Below are 17,746 nucleotides of genomic sequence, written 5' to 3'. Positions count from 1 at the left end.
CTGCCGCCGTTTTGCGCCCTAGTCCGCCGCCATTTTTTACCCCTGGTGGACTTATTGCGAATGTGCAACTCTCAGCAGAGATAAAAAAAAGTAGAGGATGTCTCACTCTGTATTTTTTCCCCTCTCTGTGAGCATGTGCATTGTGCAACTCTCAGCAGAGATAGGATTAGAAGACGATGTCTCACTCTGTAGTTTTTTTTGTTTGGTTTTTTTTTGCAGACAATAGTCGACGGTTAAATTTGTTGTCAACTATTTTCATGTCGACTAATCGTTGCAGCCCTAGTAGTCAGTCACAGTTAAATGTTCAGTATGTATGTTTTCTGTCTGCTGCAGATGTTTCCTGATGTTTTAGAGCAGAAGTTGCACAAAATGGACCAGGATCAGTTTGGTTGAGCTCTAGTTGCTCTGAGACCAGCTTATGTAAACTTGTGCAGGTTAAACCTCTGACAGTCTGTTATTTAATTCTAAAGTCTGATTATTGGTTAAAATGACTAGCATTGCTTTGTTATTCATAAATTCAATATTCTACTTTCTGTTAAATCTGTCCTGTTACATCTCATATCTGCTGGATCCAATTTTAGTGTCAGCAAGTTTTTAGAGGAAAAATAAAACCTAATCTGCTTCGACATGGGTGAGATATTTCTTTATTAAACTGGAATTAGTCCTCCTATAAAAGTCAAAATTCATTTGATAAATGGGGCCCGCCCACAGCGATCAACCGCCCGCCCTGGTTCTCTGTCCTAGTGCCGGGACGGGCAGCAGGGAAAAAGGCCTGCAGCTGGATGACTGCTTGATGGACACGTCCTGCTGTCAAAGCTGACATATAACACCAATCTGTGCACCATCAGTGTCTCAGTATTCTGTCATCCACCCTCTTCTCCTCCATCTCCTTTTGTTGCTTTCTAAAAAGGCCAAAATACCCAATAACCCAGAACGGTTAAATATGAACTGATGAAGAGGAGACAGGGGAATTATCAAATGTGCATGATAATTACAGATCAGAGCCAAACACTGCATGTGTGCATGTTGATACAAGTTGGGTTAACGTCATAAACCAGAGCTCTGTTTAAGGCCTAATTATCACTGTCTGCTACAAACAGGCTGCACCGTGTAATCAGCTGGAATTATGCAGGACGAACACACACTCACGATGTATCACAGCAGGCGGTTGAGAGAACCTGGTTCATGCTCCTGTTTGTGGGTTTTACAAGAGTTTTTCAAGAAAAGCAGAGTGAGATCAAATGTCAAAAGGAAAGTCATTTTTTAATCAGTTGTTACCAAAACTATTAAGTTCCATCCTCTTAAAGCCTCTTTCTATTTTCTACATCATTGTTGTCAGCTGTCATGGTGACATCATCAGTGGCCTCCGCCAGCAGCATCCTCCATCCTTTAGGCCTATTTATGCTGGACGGATACGCAGACGGACAGTTTCGTCTGACTTTGCGTCGGTTACGAGCGTAATTTGGTCCGTTGCCAGGGAGCTTAGCTATCCATCGCTTGATGCAGAAGATGGAGACGGAAATCGTGGGGGCGGTGCTGCAGACATGTGACCAGGGAAAGAAACAAACCAGAGAAGAAGAAGACAATCAGGAAGAAAAAAAGCAGAAAAAGAATGAAGACGAGGACAACAACTGTAGAAATTGCTCAAGCTTTTGAAGTAAGACTGTATGTCAATGTTTAGGGCATGTTGGGTGGTTGGAAACAACTTCATAGCGACACATTATCGCTGCTAAACATGTCCTACATCTATAACTGACGTCAGCTCGCCAGAGTGAACTCTGAACTCAGCACTGCCCACTAGTGGAGGAACTGACTTCACAACCAATGCAACAAAAACAAGCATGGAAGCATGAGGACGGAGACGTTTGAAACGGACGTCGCTATTTGAGCTGGATTTATACTCTGTGTGAGGTCGGCCGCCGTATGCGCCGCGTAGGCTTGACGTGCACCTCTTCCAGACCTGATGTGCACCATGCGTTTGCAGCTATGTGGAAGTACTCCTTTGTGATTGGTCGGTTTGTGATGACGTGCTTCCGGATTTGTGGAGCTTCTTGCTGAATTTGTGTGGAAAGAAACTGCAACATGACGGCATAACTATACGCTCGAGTGCACCTTTCACCGGCGTCAGCTGCGTCAACCCTACCATACGCATACGCCACACGTACACGAACAGCTTCCTTTCATGTGAGAAATGGAAAAATTAAACTTGCCAGACTGGTCATGTCATTTTTGCTGTTGTGGCTGCCCAGTAACTCATGCACATACATTCACATTTTAAACTGCCAGGAAAAGGAATTCCCACGCTGCCTCTGAAAACATTTAGTTTCCTCCTATGGCAACTTTTCAGCAGATGGAACAGGAAATGGAAATTCATTAAGAAATGAATGAGCACACTTTACATTAAAAAGCTGTTTTTTGTGGCTACATGACTTTTCATGAAAGGAAGATAATGGGGCAGAAGAACTACTGTGAAAGTGTTGAGTGAACCTCCTGAACTGCAGCAGGTTGGTGGCTGCAGCATCATCAGTTAAGTCGTGTTAGAGAGACAGCAGGAATACTTTGTGTTCCTGTCTTTCTACACGGTGCTGAAGCTTGTTCAGAGTCTGAGCCAACGGAGCTGCTGTCAAAGCAAATTAGAGCCGGAAAAATACTGGAGAAGCCTCCCGCCTCCTTCTTTCCATCCTCTTCCTCACACTCCTCACCTCATTTACCTTCCATCCCCCAACGTCTCCTCATCATTACCTGACTCCCTGCTGTATGTCCTCTGTCTTCATCCACCAGAGAGAATACAGCATATTTAAGGCTCTGAGCAGCACACACACTTAAACACACACAGCTTTCATGAACACAGACTGAGGTTTGAATATTCATGAGCATATGCAGGGAAGGAGAGAGAAAACACACAAGAAAACATGCTGACTCCTCTGTGTTGACTAAAGATGTCAAAATATTCTCCAACAGGTATGTTTCTACGGATACAAAGGGATGTTTGAAGGTTAAGTCTTGGATTAAATAAGGGGTCAATGGAGAGTCTTATGACTTATGTTATTGACATTAATCTGTGTAAACAGTCCCATTGTGGGGGCTCCACTCATCATACCAGCTGGTATGGACAGACCCCACCTCATCTGAGTAACGATGTGCCAGATTGGTAATCCCACCTTCAATGCCCCCCCTCCTGCATTATCAGCCTCGGTTATTAGAAGGTTGACTTTATAGCTGCTGAGGTAACAGAGAGCAGTGGTTCATTAAGAGCTCCGAAACAAGGACTCCATTATCAGGCAGGCAGAAGTCTCAGGAGAAAACTTTAGATTTCTCACTGGGATTAGCAGCCTCGTACACAACAAGACTTTAAAGTAACAGGATGTACCAAAGAAGTGCACCGGCACACTAAAACTACAAGTATGGATCACTCTGTTCTGTGAGGATCAAACAAATAGATTATCGCTGCTTTTGGTACATTTCCAAGCAAACAAGGAGAATCCACAGGGAGTAGTAACCCCGTCTCGATCCCTCGTTTGGCCTGGACAAACTTAGAAAAAGATCATGACGTCCAGCAGGATATTAATTACAAGAGATGTGCTGTATGAGTGTGTGTGTGAATGGGTGAATGTGACACGTATGTAAAACCACTTAAAATTTTCAACATGACTGTATAAGTACAGTCCATTAACCACTATTATCTAAATGATTCTTTCAGCCATCAGATCAGCCACAGATTATCAGACTGATACGCGCACACACACACACACACACACATATATATGTGTGTGTGTGTGTGTGTGTATATATAAATATATATATATATATGTATATACATATATATGTGTGTGTGTGTGTGTATATATATATATAAATATATATATATGTATATACATATTTATGTGTGTGTGTGTGTGTGTGTGTGTGTTGCTGAGAAGCTAAAACTTTTTACATGTGAATTTATCTGTATTTATAAAATACAGATAAATAAATAAATGCAGAATAATTATTTCAGGTGCATTAAAAGAACTAACTGGTTGAACAGCATCTTGTTAAACCACCTTGTTGTCATTGTCATTATTAATAAGTAATAAGTGTGATGGTGCATCATTTAAAATCTCATTAATGTGAATAAATTAACGGAAAGTCCGTTTATGATAAACAGTGTGTGTAAAGGAAACTTGGCTAAAAAGGAGTTGATAGAGGAGGTAGGATGAAGTCTGCCTTCCCCACCAGGACGCAGGTTGAACAGAAACACCGTTCCCCAGCACCTCGTCTTCACAGCCGGTCCCAGACCTCCATCTTACCTCCTGACAGATGCTCCAGCCCGGCGGGGAATCCGTGTCCGGGCGGGGTCCCGCTGCCTCCGTCCTCCGGTCCTGACCTTCGTGCTGCAGCAGCTCCACCGGCTCTGCTGGAGATGCCTGAGCAGCTAAATCCAAACGCGACAATCCATGCGGGAATTCCACGCGCGCATTGTTTAATCCTTCAGCTCCGCGCGCCGTCCCCCTGTCTGTCTGCGACGCTCCACCCGGTACCGTGATGGGCCGTGCCGTGACGTGCCGTGCTGGAGCCAGAAAGGACAACAAGGCTAAGCACGCCCCGGCGGCCAGCCACGCTCCGAGCGGACCCGCCTCCTACCGTAATACCGGCAAGAGAAAGACCACCGACAGCTCAGGCAGGAGGACATTTCATCTGGAAAGACCAGAACCCAGCAGGAGGACGTCCAGGTTGTCCTCCCCGTCCTTCCCTCTGTGTCTCCTCAACTTTTACCTGCCATCACTTTATCTGAGTCAGAGTCAGATTTACAGATTTTATTTCTATTCAGGGTTCAGCTTTTGAGAAGTTCAGTATTAAAATGCTGTAAGCTTAGTGGCATTTGTTATTTTTATATAAAATAAATAAATAAATAAATCTGCAGGCAAAGATGGAGCTTTGTCTTCTTTCCATTGTACTAATTCTCTGATCTTCCTTTTCTGGTGTGAAACTGTTTCCTCTGCAGCGGATTTATAAACGAAGGGACGTAATAACCTGATAGTGTTCATGGATCAGGGGGGTGTTCCACGAAGCTGGATGAAGGGAAAGCCGGGTTTACCTTGATAAGTCTGGCTCATTTAATCCAGAGTTCTGTTCCATCAACGTGGCTTATTTGAATGTCGCTGAGTAACCATGGTAACTGATGCACCAGAACCAGCCTGCTCGGGGACAGGCTAACGTTCAAGCTTAGCTTAGCTGTGTTTCAAAGGTCTGATACAGACTCCCTAAAGAAAGTTTTACCTGGTAGGACGCTGCTCTCCCGCCTCATTATGGTATAAAAGTTAAAAAAAACTTATATCACTACTTTGTCTTGAATAATCAATAAATCTGTCGTTGCCAATGTAACTACAGAAACAACTATACACGTACTGAACATGAAATTAAATGAAAAAGAACATGGTATTCATTAAAACTAATTAAAACCTTATTAACCCTCCCCAGGTTCAGGAACCCCGACCTCCACTGCCTCTGGTTGGTTAACAGTAAAACTGCGATCAGCTGAGCCCCGTCCATACAGGCCGAGGGTGTTTAAAGAGAGACAGAGAAAGAGAAAGCTGGTCTAAAGAGATGGACGGAGAAAGATACAGATAGATAGAGACAGAGTTCCTTTCTGGTTACCATGGCTTGGTCTTTTATTCATGACCCTGCAGAGGACATACGCTTCATTCAAAGAGCATTCAGACCACCAGACCCATGGGTTTTCAGGGGAAAGACCCCCAAGAGCCAGTACATACAGAGACAATTCAGCTGCTTTATGTAAACAGATTTATAACAAGAGGAGACATAAATAAATGAGGACAGAGAAATCAATAACTTACAGCAGTGGCAAGCGGTCAGGAGCAGCGTCATGATAATAATAAAAAAAAGAATAAAGTACATAAAATAAATAGTAATCACTGATCTATGTTAAAAACTCATTTTCAGTATGACTCTACACAGAAATCTCTGAATTTAAGGATTTCCCAATCAGATCCAGGGCAGAAATCCTGGGTGAGGCTGTGGCGAGCTGGGCCTCCTCTGACTGGTGATCCAGTACAAACTGGGTTCAGCATATCCAATATGAACTTTACAGAAATGTTTGTTATACACCATGCCTCTCCGCAGTCTGCGTAATGTTTTTAATGTGTGTGTGAGAGAATTAGTCCTGCTGATCTACAATAAAGTGCAGAGAAAAGTCAGCAGGTGAGGCAGGCAGTACTCTGCCTTACCTCGAGGGGGCGGAGTTGCATGCTGATCCAGCACCAAGCACCAGCCATGAGCCCACAAGTCCAGAGTGGGCAGGTAGGATTACTCATCAAGTGAATATTATTAGAATGAATATAATGAAGAGTATGGTGTGGACCTGTTCTATATGAAAAGTGCCCTGAGATGCTCGATGATTCAGCTCTACATGAATGAATCTGACCTGAACTGATCAGATTTTGTAAAGAGTATTTTTAAAATGTGATTTTGGGTCAGAAGCAGAGCCTGGAGCCAGTCGTGATGAGGGGATTGCTCCTGTACGTATGGAAGGAACGGGTGAGTGAACAAGGATGCATTAGTTCCACTTTCTAGGCCCAAACCATAGCAGTGGCCTGTGATATTATTTATCATTAAAAGTAAGATAGTAAATTCTATTCTATTCTATTCTATTCTATTCTATTCTATTCTATTCTACTCTATTCTACAGTCAAGTTCAAGTTCAAGTTCAAGTTTATTTATATAGCCCATTTTCTGCAACAGCAGTTGCCCAAAGTGCTGAACAATAGAACAAAAAACACTCCACAGTTAAAGATGAAACACTACACAATAAAACAATAAAAACAAATGAGAAAAACAAAAATAAAAATTGATAAAAAAGATAGGATAAAAAAAGATATTAGGATAAAACTAAATAATAAAACACGTGAATGTCAAGCTCAGTTTTGTTCAAATGCCAGTGCAAAGAAGTAGGTTTTGAGTAAAGACTTAAAACCAGCGACAGACGAGCTGCTCTGATGTGAAGCTGTTCCACAGCTTAGGAGCAGCAACAGAGAAGCTCTGTCACCCTGGATTTAAGTCTGGCAGACGGGACCTTCAGTAGGAGCTGTGAGGAGGACCTCAAAGTCCTGGCTGGAGCATGCTGGTGTAGCAACTCTGACAAGTATGAGGGAGCCAAACCATTTAAGGCTTTAAAAACAATTAATAAAATCTTGTACTGGGTCCTAAAACTAACACAAAGCCAATTCAAGGAGGCGAGCACGGGGTTGATGTGATCACGCCGTCTTGTCCCTGGAAGCAACCGAGCAGCAGCGTTTTGGGAAGCTGCAGTCGATGTAGATGTCTGGTCAATGCCGTAATATAGGGAGTTGCAGTAATCTAAGTGGGACATGATGAGCAGGTGAATAAGTTTTTCAAGGTCATGCTTGGGCAGGTACGGCTTTAACTTGCTGAGCAACCTCAGATGGAAAAAAAACACTTTTGACTACAGAATTAACCTGCCGGTGGAAGTTAAAGGAATTGGCAATAATAACACCCAGATTTTTGGCATGGGTTTGACAAAACGAGGTCAGCGGACCAAGAACACTAACTGCATTATTTAGAAGCTCTGAATTTCCAAAGCCAACAATATCAGTTTTGTCCTTACAAACAGTACCTGTACAGTACAGTCATTTAGCAGACGCTTTTATCCAAAGCATCTTAATCTGAGAGAAAGAACAACACAAGCAAGAATTCAAACAAGATGGGACGTCATCATTTAGTGGTAGTCAGACTGCTGGAGTCCAGTTGGACCAGGTGCTGTCATGTAGTGCTGGAGGCAGTGCATATAATACATTTAAAAAAAAATTTTTTTTAGTTTTTTGTAAGTCATTTTGTTTAAATACAAGATCACGATTTCATCAAACAATATAAACTTGGACATAAGTGCAGCAGCTTCTTCAGTACTTGGTTGAACCAAAGAGCTGGACAAATCTTTCTACCTCATTCTGAGTAGAAGAGTTAAGCTAAATGTGGAAATGCTCCTTAAACAACTGAGTCTTTAGCTTGCTTTTAAAAGTGGATAAGGACTCTGTGGATCGGACGGAGTTTGGTAGATTGTTCCACCACCGGGGAACAACAGAGGAGAAGAGTGTAGCTACTGATGTGGCGCCACCTTGTGGTGGGAGCACTAGGCGTCTTTCACTGGCAGAGCGTAACTGTGGAGAGGGAGTGTAGCTCTGGATTAAGGAGTGGAGGTAGACCGGAGCCGTTTGGGTTATTGTTTTTTTAGCCAGAAGCAGAGCTTTGAATCTGATGCGCTGCAACTGGAAGCCAGTGGAGAGCGATTAGCAGCGGAGTGACATGAGCTCTTTTGGGCTGGTTGAAGACCAGACGTGCTGCTGCGTTCTGGATCATCTGCAGAGGTTTAACTGAGCATGCAGGCAGGCCAGCCAGTAAGGAGGTGCAGTAGTCAATACACAAATTCAACGACTGAAATGGAACAGGATGAAAGTAATATAAAATAAGCCAGTATATTTTGCCATTGAAACTATCATAATGGTTAAATCAAAATGTGTTTTCATATCTAAATGTGCTAAAGCTTTACAGATGATGTGTTTTTTATTTTGATCCAGGTGCAGGTGGGTCTGTGGGAACTGGAGGAAGTATGAAAGGGGGAGCAGAGTCTACTCAGGGACTGTTTAACGAGGCAGCAGCTCAGCAGCAGAACCCTGAACCACAGGAAAGGCATGAGACAGATGAAGATGAGTCTGTTGATAGTTTATTGATTATCTTTGATCTGTCTCTGCAATGTTCTGGTTACAGACACCTGTGGTTACAGACGACTGTACCCAACAGGGCCAATCAGGTGGCGGGCTAAGGATCAGGCACGAAGTAAAGTGTTTGCGTGCTTTGGGAATCCTCATGGAGCCTTGTTCCTTGAAGTGCTTATGACTTTACACACCACTGTAGATGACAGAACACAACAGCCAACAGTAAGGGCCAAGGGATTCAGAGAAGGCCTTTAACCCCAGTACATCTCATGATGGCAAAGCAATGGCAGGGATCTCTCCCTGCCACCCCCTGCTGAAGCCCTAGGTGTTGTTTGGCCCCCACCCCTTATGCTTCCTATTCTATTCTACAGTCATTTAGCAGATGCTTTTATCCAAAGCGACTTACATCTGAGTAAGAACAAGCAAGAATTCAAACAAGATGGGACATCATAATTAAGTGGTAGTCAGACTGGTGTGAGTCCAGTTGGACCAAAGTGCTGTCATGTAATGCTAGAGGCAGTGCATATATATATATATATATATATATATATATATATATATATATATTTTGCCTTAGCAACCGTCAAAGCTGCGCTCTGCTTAGCCCGCTGATACCCATCAGCTGCCTTTGGAGTCCCACAGGCCCAAAAGGCCCAATAGGACTCCTTCTTCAGCTTGACGGCATCCCTTACTACTGGTGTCCACCAATGAGTTCAAGGGTTGCCGCCACGACAGGCACTGACAACCTTGCAGCCACAGATGCGGCTGGCCGCCTCAACAATAGGGGCACGGAACACAGCCCACTCGGACTCAATATCCCCCGCCTCACCCGGGACATGGTTGATCCTCTGCCAGACAAGGGAGTTGAAACTCTTTCTGACAGGGGACTCTGCCAGACGTTCCCAGCAGACCCTCACAACACGCTTGGGGCTACCAGGCCTGACTGGCATCCTCCCCCACCATCTGAGCCAACTCACCACCAGGTGGTGATCAGTTGACAGCTTCGCCCGTCTCTTCACCCGAGTGCCCAAGACATGCGGCCGCAAGTTCGACGATACGACTACAAAGCCGATCATCAAACTGCCATCTAGAGTGTCCTGAACAAGGTGTTCGTTATGGACAATCCATGACGAGCACAGAAGTCCAACAACAAAACATCCCTTGAATTCAGATCAGGGGGGCATTCCTCCCAATCACACCCCTCCAGGTCTCACTGACATTACCCATGTGAACACCGAAGTCCCCCAGCAGAAGAAGGGAGTCCCCGGAAGGAGTACTCTCCAACACCCCCCCCCCCCCCAAGGACTCCAAAAAGGGTGGGTATACTGAACTGCTGTTTGGTGCATAAGCACAAACAACAATCAGACCACTTCCCCCCACCTGAAGGCGGAGGGAAGCTACCTTTTCGTCCACCTGTTGGGTAAACCCCAACGCACAGGTGCCAAGTCAGGGTGCAATGAGCATGCCCATACCTGCTCGGCGCCTATCACCGGGAGCAACTCCAGAATGGAAGAGGGTCCAGCCCCTCTCAAGGACAGTGGTTCCAGAGTCCAAGCCGTGTGTCGAGGTGGGTCCAACTATATTTAGCCAGAACCACTCAACCTCGCGCACCAGCTCAGGCTCCTTCCCCGCCAGAGAGGTGACATTCCACGTCCCTAGAGCTAGCTTTTGCAGCCGAGAATCAGACCGCCAGGGTCCCCGCCTCTGGCAGCCGTCCAGCTCACACTGCACCCGACCCCTATGGCCCCTCCTGCAGGTGGTGAGCCCACGGGAGGGGGGATTGTTTTCTTGCTCAAATGGCCGCTGAAGCGTAGCACTGGTCAGCTAACTAGCAGTAGCTAGGAGGTTAATGCTAGTTATATCTGTTCTGACTCCTGTTGGTAGTCAGCAAATGTAAGGGACCTCTGGTGGTGACTTGTGTCATTACACCATGCAGAACAGTATTAAACCACAGCACATGTAGGCTGAGTGCTCCACCACAGTCATTTGTCTGATCCTTGTAGTAGATCTGTCAGTGAGTATGACTGCTCCGTGTTTATTTAAGTTAGTTCCAACTTGTGAGCATCATAATAGTCTCTGAAGCTTTGTATTTTCAGTTGTAAAACCGAGCTAATTATGCTAATGCTAATCGGGAGCTAAATGTTAGCATGGGTAGCTGCAGGCCGTGTTGCTTAATGTTGGGCCTCATTTCTGTTATGTGTCCTTGCACATTTGCTTTACTGCGTCTTATGCCTTATTTCTTTACCTGTGGGTGGATTCTATTGTTACAATGTTTGTGTTCATCTTATCAAATATTGTTGCCTAAAGATTGGTTACCTTGAATTGTCATTAATCTATAAGGAGTAAGAGAAAGGTTGATCAGGAACTTTGCACATATTTTAGTTGATGTTAATATACTGTATATTTTGATTTTGTGTTGCAGTTTTACAAACTTGGAAGAACTCAGTAAAATCAGCTCAATCTGGAGTCAAGCCTACTAGCTATCTGTCTAGCAATACTGGTGACGTACAGTTGTGTTCAAAATAATAGCAGTCAGGTTAAAAAATTGAGTTAAGCCCAAGGTCCTTATAATAGTTTTTATTTCCATGCATTGGTAACACTGCACATTATATTCTAAATCAAAACATGAAGAAAAAGCAGACATTTCTTTAATTATGTTACAGAAAATGAAGAAAAATGAACATTGGGCTGTTCAAAAAAATAGCAGTGTCTGCATTTTACTTTACAAACTCAAATATTTACTGTATGAAATGAAAAATATCCAGGATTCAGCATTCCTATGAATCACTAAACTAATATTTAGTTGTATAGCCACAGTTTCTGAGAACCGCTTCACATCTGTGTTGCATGGAGTCAACCAACTTCTGGCATCTGTCAACAGGGATTCCAACCCAGGATAATTTGACAACGTCCCATAATTCCTTTGCATTTCCTGGTTTTGCCTCAGAAACAGCATTTTTAATGTCACCCCACAAGTTTTCTATCGGATTAAGGTCCGGGGATTGGGCTGGCCACTCCATGACTTTAATTTTGTTGTTCTGGAACCAAGCTGCTGCTCGCTTACTGGTGTGTTTGGGGTCGTTGTCTTGTTGAAACACCCATTTCAAGGGCATTTCCTCTTCAGCATAAGGCAACATGACCTCTTCAAGTATTTTGATGTATCCAAACTGATCCATGATCCCTGGTATGCGATAAATAGGCCCGACACCATAGTAAGAGAAACATCCCCAGATCATGATGCTTGCACCACCATGCTTCACTGTCTTCAGAGTGTACTGTGGCTTGAATTCAGTGTTTGGGGGTTGTCTGACAAACTGTCTGCGGCCCTTAGACCCAAAGAGAACAATCTTACTCTCATCCGTCCACAAAATGTTTCTCCATTTCTCTTTTGGCCAGCCAATGTGTTCTTTGGCAAATTGTATCCTCTTCAGCACATGTCTTTTTTGTAACAGTGGGACTTTGCGGGGGCTTCTTGCCGATAGATTAGCTTCACACAGGCGTCTTCTAATTGTCACAGTACTCACAGGTAACTTCAGACTGTCTTTGATCATCCTGGAGCTGATCATTGGCTGAGTTTTCACCATTCTGGCTATTCTTCGATCCATTCGAATGGTAGTCTTCCGTTTTCTTCCACGTGTCTCTGGTTTTGCTTTCCATTTTAAAGCATTGGAGATCATTTTAGCCGAGCAGCCCATCATTTTCTGCACTTCTTTATACGTTTTCCCTTCATTAATCAACTTTTTTTATCAAAGTACGCTTTTCTTCTGAACAATGTCTGGAACGACCCATTTTTCTCAGGTTTTCAGAGAGAAATGCATGAGCAACATGTGCTGGCTTCATCCTTAAATAAGGGCCACCTGATTGACACCTGTTTTCAATCACAGATTGAATGACTTCACTAATTGAAATCCACACTGCTATTATTTGGAACAAGCCCCTTTAATTCATTATTCAATTACACAAACTCAGGAGCATGCATATCATGAATGTTGGCTCTGTTGGTTTTCTAAGACCCCACTACAGCAACTGGTAGATTATTTGCCATGCAGTAATATAATTTCTACCAAAAACAGGTTATTCATGTTGGACTGCTATTATTTTGAACACAACTGTATCTGCTAGGACAGAATAATATCCATTGAGCTGTTGAGCTATTAGCAACAATATGTTGTGGATGAATGTGGGCCACACATCCAGAATTTTTGGTTTGATATATATGTGAACGAGGCTCCATGATTTAGTTTATTTTTGTTTCTGTACATGATTAAAGGTTAAAACAGTGATTTCTATGTACTTATTAAAACTGTTAAACTGTTTGCTAATTACAATAGTTATGGTTATAAGACAAATCAGCCATATAGTTTACAAAGCTGTAAAATACGTGTCCAAAACATTATATCACAATATGTGAATGTAAGTGCATTTTGAGTGCAGCAGTATTAATATTAGTTTGTTTTAAGATGATGCAGTTGTCACAGAGGGACATGCAATTGATTTATTGTGGAGGTTTCTAAAACCAATGTTGGTGTTTTCTTGTGTTTTTGCACAATCAAATATGTCTACAGAGACAATTAAAATGTACACTGAAGTGCTGAAGTACAAATTGGAAAATATCAACAGCAGAATGAGTTCATGTGTTAAATAAATAAGCTGAGAGATTCTGGAACAACATTAACAACGTCTCCCGTGCGATCATTTACACTCTGTTTTCCAGCTTATGTGCTGCAGCGGGTTTTGGGGTTCCAGTACCCGTTACATATGCACTTTAACAACTGCATACAAATATTTCAGCAACTCTGAATAAAACTTTTTACAAACTTAAAAAACGCCTTAGTTTTTTACAGAGGACATCTGAGTCTGGCAAGCTAGTGGTCCGCCAGACCAACAGACTAAAGTCTCAAGCTCTGAGTGTTTTGAATTCACCTCAAATAGGCGGTAAATAGGCTTTAAGCCAACACAAAGTTCATAAGCAGTTCAATCTAACCTTTAAGATTAAGAAGATTAAAATAAACAAAGTAGAAAAATCAGACAACATAAAAACAATACACAATATAAATTTGTGTCCTTATACTGAGACAGACTATAGAGAAGTAAAGGGAAGAGCAAAATACAAGAGAATTGAGAAAAAAGAGGCGAGATTATTAGAGAACCAGAAGGACAATCCTCAGCTTACCACATACAACAGTGGTGAGAGCCAATGGATCTTCATCCATCTGTGCTTCTTCTGCAAGGCACGTGTCCTCCACGAAACAGAACATTGCCTCTTCCTTCTCATCAAAGTAGTACAGCAGAAGCAGCGCCATCTCTTTAACGTCTGCTGAGCATCCACTCAGCTCCCCCATCATTACCTTTAACTGTATTAGAGCCTGCAGGAACTTCATATATGTGTATTTATATAATATATAAACATTGAGAAGGGAGAGATAAAACGTCCTCTCCTTTGCAGAACATATATATATGTGTGTGTGTGTGTGTGTGTACACATACTTAGAAATATTGTATTTTCTTTATTGCTCAGGTTAGATAACAGAAGCTCTCTAGAGCAGAATTTAAACTGAACAAATTGAGTCTAAACTCAGTTATCGCCCAACCTCACTTTAAAGACCAGTCTAATAGACTAATTTGGAATTAATTTGGTTGATCAACAAAACAGGTTGACCTTACTGGATATTAAACAATGGTGTTACAGGTACTGGCCTTGATACAGTGTGAATGTTGTTTATGTTCTATAATGTGCATTGTATTTTGTGTTTATGTGTTGAATAAAAATTGCCGGCTTATATAATTAAGTCTTGACTCTGGTTTTGATTTAGTTGTGCTACCACTCCTTCCGAGGCTAGTACTGGTCCAGTGGCAGATAATTCTCTGTCTTGACAGTGATGTAGGTGCTACATACAGCAACGGGGAGCCAGGACGATAGGTCAGAAAGGAGAGTTAACATCAACTCAGCCAATAATGAATTAGATGAATGAGAGAGCGACTTTCCTGAGGGATATGATCATGGCTAAGATGAGAGCCTGTCAACCCCGACACTGACTTGCAAAAATGAGTGAAGTACCACCAGAAAGTCTTCTAGCTGATGTGAATGCATCACTAACTGACTGAGGAGATATTCAAAGGAAAAAGAGACCAGGAAAATAAACTGGCTGTTCTCCACTAACCTGGCAGGGTAATACCACACATGCTAACCACCAAGGATGAAGACTAAACAATACTGGGAAAACATATGGGAGAAGGAGGCATCACAGAACAGTAAAGCACAGTAGTTAAAAGAACTAAGAGTGAACCACAGCTCCCTCCCTGAACAAAGACCAGTTATCATCACAGTGGCAGATATCCAGCAAGGAATCTCAGGTATGAAGAACTGGTCAGCACCTGGCCCAGACATGATCTATGCCTACTGGTTAAAGATGCTAACTTCACTCCATGAGTGCCTAGCGGCACAAATGAACCAACTGCTGAGGGACATCCTGAGACAAAGAAAGGCATTAGTAAAGGTACCAGAGGAGCCAAACACAGCTGCTGTGGTGTGTTGTGCTCTGTGATGCTTTTGGACCTCTGTGACGGTCTCAGACCTCTGTGATGCATTTGGACCTCTGTGATGGTCTCAGAAATCTGTGATGGTTTGGGCCCAGAGTTACAGAGACCACCAGAAGGAACCAGGCTATGCCAGAAGGAACCAGGCCATGCCAGGAAGAACCAGGCCATGCCTCTGCAAGTGCTAACTTTTCTGGCAACTGGCACCTTCCAGAGGGAACTGGCTGACAGGTCGGGGATATCACCGCCAACCTTCAGCCGTGTGATGGCAGACGTGTTAGACAGCATCATCGGTTCATCCCAACGTTACATGAACTTTCCTACACCGGGGGACAGGCAAACATAACAATGCAGTTTGCAGCAACATCCAGATTCCCCGATGGAATCGCTGCTGTTGATTCACTAAAGTTGAACAAAATGAAATTTCAAATGAAATTAAAGCTGCAAGCAGTGATGAAGGCCCTCACACCTACAGCGCCGCTCTGGCCTATTGTACCACCACACCAGCCAGCAACCTCCCTCCCACTGCACGCTTGCTCTTGCCTGCAGCCATATGCCCATTCTTTCAGAGGTTTTCTGTATTAAGGGGTGATTTTCCTCATTAGAAGATCAACTGGCACCTCAGTCTGACCAGCGACGAAGCGTTCATGACCTTGTTTCTAACAAATTGTGTCAAATTCTTAAAAACCGGAGCATGATTTTATCAAGAGAGAAATTCAACGTGGCCTCTAGGTGGTGCTATAGTTGTTTTTCATGTAGAACCATGTTCAGGTTGGAATTCTAATGAGAACAGAAAAATATCACCTCCATTGGTCAACTGACTTAAAATTAAAGCAACTTCCTCTTTCATGGCGAAGGATTTAAACATCACAGGAAGCCATTTTAATCATGATGCTGCAAGAAGTCAGTCACATTATCAACCATGAGGTCATGAAGGATGATATTAATGAGTTTGAATTGGTTTTACAGGTATTAAAGGGTTAAAATGATGGGACTTCCTGTTCCCAGGGGGTGGGGTCTATGGCGTTGACAACATCCTGACACGAAGAGGCTTTTTGTTTTTCCTGGCATGTTAAGCAGTGATTGGGGCTGATAGATTAAATATTTATAGGGGGCGCTATTGAGCCATATTTCCAGCATATATCTATTTGAATTAGTTCTGGGCCTGACCACTGTCCTCCCCGCCAAGTTTGGTGGAGATCAAGAGTACATTGGGTCAGTTACAAGTACTTCCTGTTTCATGGTGGTGGACGCCAGTCGCCATGGTTACATTTGGTGAAGGAACTTGATTTTTTTTTACTGTAGTATCATGAAAGGGTTTGACATGATCTGAAGCACTTTTGAGTGTGCGAGGTTCCTTCCTGAGGAGAAGGACCCTGGGGTCTGAAAAGAAGCACTTCCTGTTAAAAGTGGGCGGGGCTTAGGGCTAGACCGGAATTGGTCACATGGATCTGTTCAGAAGCAGACCCCGATTAATCCCTGTCAGTTTGGTGGTGATTGGATGAGAATTTTGGGATTTATATTGATTTATGATGTCATGGCATCTTATCAAAGTTCGCCATGGCACCAGGGTCTTGCCCTGCAGCGTAGAACAACAGTTTTCTCTGGATTTCATCACCAACTTGTTTTCTGCTGTCTGACCCAGTTTGGTCCTTGTTGTGTTCAAAACGTCAGAGAAGTGGTTCTTTGGGTAAAAACCATGACTTCCTGTTGTCAGGGGGCGTGGCCAATTCATAATCCAATTATTGACATGTAGATGTGTTCAGGATGGGACTGGCATCATACATGGCCATTTTGGTTCAGATATGTTGTTTTATGTGGAAGTTATATCACTTTAGTTTTTAAACGAGACGTCAAACCCGCCCCCTCTATGCCCTTTCTCCTATTAGAAAACTTTTTTTAACTTTTAAAGACACATGCCTTCTGAACATCTTGTGCTATTTTGATGTCAGTATGATGAAATCTCTAGAAGGAGATAGATTTTATTAGCCGTGAGCAAAATGACAACTTTGACCCAAAATGGCTGACTTCCTGTTGGTTTTCGGCCATTGCTCCAAGAGGATTTTTTGTTCGCCTGAGCATTTAGAATATGTGTTCCAAATTTTATAAACACTGATGACATGCAGTGGTGGGGCATCATAAATAGGTGGCGCTGTCGTTCAATTTCGCCCAACAGTCCAGAGCACCCGAAAATATTTAAATTTACGCATTCCTTTGGGGGTGTAGGCAAAATTTGTTGAGTTTTTAAGCATGTTCAAGACCCCAAAAGTGCCATTCAACTTTGAGAAGAAGAATAAGGAAAAACCAGAGCCGATACAACAGATAAAAAGAAATACTTGAATCCCAGGTGGAAACTGTAAATTGGAAATGAAATCTGCTGTCATTAACCAAAGCATTTTTGTTCTCTAAATGTCCAAATCTTATGTGATGCTAATATGTTGCTCCCCAGTGTTGTGGCTGGTTGGCCTTGGTCCACCCAG

At 43.0% G+C, this 17,746-nt stretch overlaps 1 protein-coding gene across 1 annotated transcript in view; it reads right to left on the bottom strand.

The window, feature by feature from the left end:
• dok4 (docking protein 4) overlaps nt 1-4,422 on the bottom strand; it is an 85,874-nt gene extending 81,452 nt beyond the window's left edge. Inside the window, exon 1 of the mRNA XM_041989605.1 lies at nt 4,290-4,422. The gene's annotated coding sequence lies outside the window, so the exon portion shown is untranslated. The remainder of the gene's footprint in view (nt 1-4,289) is intronic.
• Between the last annotated feature and the right edge of the window lie 13,324 nt (nt 4,423-17,746).

This window comes from Melanotaenia boesemani, chromosome 1 (genome assembly GCF_017639745.1).
Source record: "Melanotaenia boesemani isolate fMelBoe1 chromosome 1, fMelBoe1.pri, whole genome shotgun sequence".
Taxonomy (NCBI): domain Eukaryota; kingdom Metazoa; phylum Chordata; class Actinopteri; order Atheriniformes; family Melanotaeniidae; genus Melanotaenia; species Melanotaenia boesemani.
Note: the sequence above shows the minus strand (reverse complement) of the source record. Positions and strands in the feature narration are given on the sequence as shown.